Source organism: Python bivittatus, unplaced genomic scaffold (genome assembly GCF_059951505.1).
Source record: "Python bivittatus isolate LINGU-HERP-01145 unplaced genomic scaffold, Pbiv_v1 ctg000850_np1212, whole genome shotgun sequence".
Taxonomy (NCBI): Eukaryota; Metazoa; Chordata; class Lepidosauria; order Squamata; family Pythonidae; genus Python; species Python bivittatus.
Genome location: NW_028277112.1, coordinates 64,990,475 through 64,996,474, shown reverse-complemented (window position 1 = coordinate 64,996,474; position 6,000 = coordinate 64,990,475).

The following is a 6,000-nucleotide window of genomic DNA, read 5'->3' as shown; positions in this document are numbered from 1 at the left end:
CAATAGAATAGTGCCGGCAAATCATTCTTTTTTTACCTGTTGTACATGTTCTGCTTTGATTCTTTCTTTTTTCCACTTTCTAAGTAAATTATTAAACCTGATTAACACATACAAATAAAACAGCACCAAGAAGGAGAGTCAAGAATCCATCCTGTTAACTGGATGCCTAATGATCATTGTTCAATTAATGGGTACATTTACCTCTTAAGCAACATAGGGCAGTGTTGTAACAGCTTTGGGGGGGGGGGAGTTCTAAAAACACCCCAGTCTAGAAATAAGTGTACTATTAAGGAAAAATCTCTTACATTCTCAGCTGGAGTCCTAATAGCAAATACAATTACCAAGTGCTGGTAAAATTGTAGTCAAAGTACAGTACTGTCTGCCTATGTGAATTCAACGTTCGCAAGTTTGCATTTAAAAAAGGGAGAAGAATAAGCTGAAACATAAAAAAACAGGCCAATGTAAACTGAGGGGGCTCAGTACGCAAAGAATGCTGAATGTCTGCCCCCCCCCCCCCAAAAACATGGAACAGAGTATCCTGAAAAAGGGCAGGACGGGCTGCCACACCCAACAGACTAGATCCATGAAATTAGCTTTACTTCATTTCTATGAACGTTCTTAACCTTTAAAATATTTTCTACATTTAAATGAATAGATTTGACTCCGGGAAAAGCTATGGACATGTAAAACGCCAGAAACAAAACCTTAAGCATTACAGTGTACTTCTTTTCATGTCCTAGATACAGTACACTCCCAGGTAAATTGGTACATGATCTCACTGAAGGCAGTAAGAATGTTTATCATGTTGGCTGTGCATTTAATCTGTATTTTTAGATATAGGGCCATGTATACTGTATGTCTCTAGCTAGACATAGAATCTCCCTACACTGTTTCTCTTCCAAATTTCAGGAAGTGGAAATGGTAATAGAAACATAATCTATGTAAAAGGCATCCGGCACTGTTAGCTTCTATTCTGTTTTTTTTTTTTTACTTTATATTTCTTATTGAGGCATTTACAATAGAAATACACTTAATAAAATAGAGAAATAAAGGAAAATAAGTACCACACAGGTACATAGCTAACAGATTAGAAATGTAGCTAAGACTTTCTTTCAATATTTTGGGGTACCAGTAGAAGAGAATATATGTAGTTTAAAGAACTACCAAGGAGAAAACCAGATTCCCACCAGTACTGGCAGGGCAAGCTACTGTATATAAACAGGGAGCAAACCCCACACTCACTCGCACTGATGGTGTTACCTAGTTGGGTAATTAAATGTCTGCAAGCAAACAACCAAGCTCAGAGAGCACCAAGGACTCCACATTTTGGGGTAGTTCAATAATCTAACTGCTAAAAAAAATTCCTTTACTTACTCCATGTTGAAGCCTAAAATATTAGAAATAAGTCAACATATTTTTTGGATTTCACATATACCAAATATGCAGATATAGTAGTTCCTCCTTCCATTTTAAACCCATTACAAAAGAGATACTGGGGCTTTCCTTTATGGAAGAACAGCATGTTCAAGTTAGTGAACGAATGAATAGTCTATTTAATCGCTTAGGAGAAACATGACTGTGTGGTTAGAGTAACTTAGTGACAAGCCATTATTCAGCCATTTTAATTTACATTAAAAAAGGCAACTAAATTTAGGTGGTCAAACTACTAAAAGCTAGATTAAGAATGTTGCATTTTGTACATCTTCACTGTAAAGCAGGTTTAGTGACATTTGAAATAAAGGCAGATTCCCTCAAGCCAAGTTCAACTCCTGGTGACAGTACATCCATGTCGTTTTCTTGGCAATCATAATGAAAGTGATTTGCCATTACTTTCTCCCAGGATATTTCTTTTTGTTTACTTCCCTATAGCCTATAGCACTGGGGTTTTCTGGTGGCCTCTCATCCAAGCTTCAGCTAGGGCAAACCTTGTTTCGTTTCTTGAGATCAGCCAACGTTGGGGAGGTGCTGCCCCCTTCTGTGACCAAAGATAGTTACATGAAAGTAAGCAAACATAGGACCATATAATCTACAGCACTTTTCTCAGAAAACATAGAAAAGAACAGAATTGCATACATGTTCTCCTCTCACGTACTGCAAAAGGAACGAAGTCTCCATTCATTCTCCCCACTTACATTAATATGATAAAAATATAAATCACACTGGGTTATCCAGCATCCTATAGTGAAGCAGGGGCATCATGTTTAAAGCTTAGCTAATCCGATTTCCAAATCCAAGGAACTGATCATAAGGATGTTTAATTCCACGTTGATGTTTCAAAGGTAAAATAGATAGATAGATAGATAGATAGATAGATAGATAGATAGATAGATAGATAGATAGATAGACAGACAGACAGACAGACAGACAGACAGACAGACAGACAGATGATATAGAGTATAAGTCATGTCACTTCACATGACCCCTATTTCATCTGATCTTTGGACTTACAGAAAATCGGATTAGCTAAGCTTTAAACACGGCTGAACATGTGCAGAGAGTTGAAACAGGATTTTTAGGAAGACTATTTTATTCAGGCTTACCTTCAGAATAACCAAGTGCATAACCACTAAAGATGTAAATAACATCTTTCAAGTTGACTAATACAAGGACTTACCTGGAGATGGCAAATTCATTATACAGTATAATGATGTCGCCTCATACTAAATGTCAGTACTAAATTTTACTTTCTTAAATGCTACAGAGGATCGAGGAGGGGCACCCGCCATTTTTGAATAGGTAGCATTTAAATTTATAAAATTAATGAAAAAAATGAACGTGTCATCCTATCTGTAATACTGATAAAAACAATATCCTCTTTTCACGGCAGTGAACAGCAGTGATGACAAATATAAGGAAAATGGGCCAAGGTTTGTTACTCTTTCAAAATACACATAACCATACTTTTCCTTAGAGTTGAAAGGGACCGTCAAACTGAACCTACTGTTCAGGGAGGAATCCAAATTAAAACTTCACTCAGTCAAGGGGAGTCCATCATTTCTCTGAGTAATTGGTTCCACTGTTGAACTGCTGTTTCTGTTAGGAAGTTTCTCTAGCATTCAATCGGAATCTGCTTATCTGTAACTTAAATCCATTATTTCATACCCTGAATTCTGGAAGGAGAGAGAATAGGTCCTGACCTCCTTCTGTATAACATCCTGTCAGGTATTTGAAGAATGCTATCATATCCCCCATCAGCCATCTTTTCCCAAAGCTAAGCATACCCAATTCCTCCGTTTTTTCTTCACGGGGCTCAGTTTCTAGCCCCCTGATCATCTTCTCAAAATATTTTCCACCTACTCTGAATCCTTCTTAAAATATGCTGCCTCAAATCGGGTGTGATACTCAAAGTGGGATCTCTCCAAATCAGAATGAAGTAGAATGTTTATTTGTTTCTTTATTTATCATTTATTATTATTTATTTCAGAATTGCAGTTTTGTTGATGCAGCCTAAAATTGCACTGCCTTCTTTGCACAGGTATATCACACTGTCGGTTCATGTTCAATTTGCAATAAACTATTGTTCCACATTCCTTTTTTGCAATACTCTTACTAACCAGCGTCCCCCATCCTACATCTCTGCATTTGATTTTTGTTACTTAAGTGAAGAGTTTTGCACTCGTTTTTTAAATTTCATACTGTTCGTTTCAACCTATTTCTCCCACCCTATCAACATTGTTTAGAATTTTCTTCTATGGCATTAGCTATTCCACCAATTTTGTATCATCTACAAATCAGATAAGCAAACCACATTGTTAGTGCACATATTGATGAGTAGAGAACCCAAGGCTGTTCCTTGTAGGACCCCACTTGATACCTGTCTCCAATTTGATGAGGAACCATTCTCTGAGTACAATTTTTCAACCATTATCCATTGCATTGTCATGCCATCCAACAGTTAACTTGCTTATCAGTATGGCAAGGAATCCTTTTCAAATGGTTTGTTGAAGTCAGTAGTTCCACAATCTCTTAAGGAAATTATCCAATTAAAAAAAAAAGAAGCAAGAGTAATCTGTCAAGATTTTTTCATCACAAATCCATACTGATCTTTGTATTTACATTATTTTCAGGGTATTTACAAAACAAGCTCTTTATGAACTGATTGAATTTTCCCATGTATTGATGTCAAGCTGGGGAGGCCTATCGTTTGCTTGATGTTCCTTTCTCCCTGTTTTTTGAAGATAACGACATTTGCTTTCTTCCATCCGACACTGCCTCAGTCCTTCAGGATTTGTCATAGACAATACAATATAAATTTGGCCAGATCTCTAGGTGGTTCCTTTAGTATCCTCGGATGCAGTTAATTTGTCCTGAAAGCTTAAACTCAAAGTAGAGGTATATTGCTGATTGTGATTCTCATCTTATCTGCCCTCACTAGCTGATATTTTTGTCTCCTTCATCCCCATTAAGGTAAAACACCCCAATCTTAAGAGAGAATGGCATGACCAAAAAAAAAAAAAAATCAACCCAAATTTCATTCATGCCATTGACTAAACAAATTATAGAGGAAAAAGTGTATTGCTATTAATAAAGGGATTTTTATTGGAGGTCTGTTATACTAGTAATCAGGGATAAACCTTGTCTGCCATTACTAATTCTTTTTGTGGGGAACCTACTACCTTTTCTTTGCATAGGAGAAATGGAAACTTGGAATCACTTTTTTCCTACCAGGTGAAAGACCTGCATTTTGTGTGTATGAGATCCCCTGGAGTAAAAGACTGTGCAGACCTTCTCTCTCTCCTTGCTACAATGGCTGGTGGCTTTCATACATAAGCTGAGCATTCCGTACCGCATTCGCGCCGGCTTATTTCCTAAAAGACTGCACCCCATATTCATAAGTTATATCTGTCAGCTCAATAGTTCCCTCAGGTTAATAGATTGGCTTAATTAAGTAAAACACAGTTGGATAATTAGACTTACAACCTCAGCCCCTCATTGATTCAGAAAATCTTTGTTTTTCCACCATAGTTTTATTTATATTCCAAACTTCAGTGGTTTCTTTTTTTTATCATCATTTTAAACCCATTGTCTGTTTAATCTGTTTTAGCTGACTTGTTTCATTTGGCCCAACATTCTGGGATCCAACAGTCATGAACACAAGTGTTTTGGTTTCCCCCCCCCCCCCCCATATGACATTTCCTTCCAAAGGCCTACTAGTCAAAAGCCATCTTTGGAATGAAAGGTTGTCTTGGGGCAGTTTTATTGCTTCATCCAGGTATTAACCAGCGTGGTGTGGAAATGACTAGCCGCCAGAAAGTATGCATATAACATGCCATTGGTATTTAAAGCTTTGAAGGAAACCAGGCTCTGGTGACAGCCATTAGCTTAGAAGGCTTTCAAAGGGAGATAAAACACATTCAGGGAGTACATGATTTTGGGCCAGTCCCTCTCTCTCAGACCACCAAGTCAAACTTGGGCAACAAGCCGGTCGGTCAATTCCTGTCATAACCAATGGATCAACATTTGGTTGATCTGAAAAAAAGCAGACCCTGCATCTGTGGGAAAAATGCTAGGAAGAAAAAAAAAAAAGACTACATTTCTATAGATGGATGCAGGCTACCCTTAGGTTCAGGAGAATGGGTGTTATCCATTACTGGGAAAGCAACTGTGGGAGTGGGCTGGTGTGCTCATATCTTATAAGCATCCAAAATTACCAACTGGCCCTTATGCCAATGAAGGTGTCACATTAAATAGATCTTTGGGTTGATGGCACAGAGCTTCTTTTTATGCTTCATAAAAGCATAAATGCTTCAGAGGAAGTAATTTTGAGTAATACATACAACAGCAACTACCATTTGTATACTTATGGCTCCAAGGTGTCCAGGAATATGACTTAGAGCTTTACTGACCAAGGTATTGCCTTTCCAGCATGAGCCTGTGTCCATTAAGAAGTTCTTTTGAAGATTCCCCTATTGTAAAGGCTTGTCTAGCTGCCCTGCAGGAGAGAATTTTCTGTGTTCCTCCCAGGCTATGAAATGCACTCCCATGCTATCAGTATTTGGA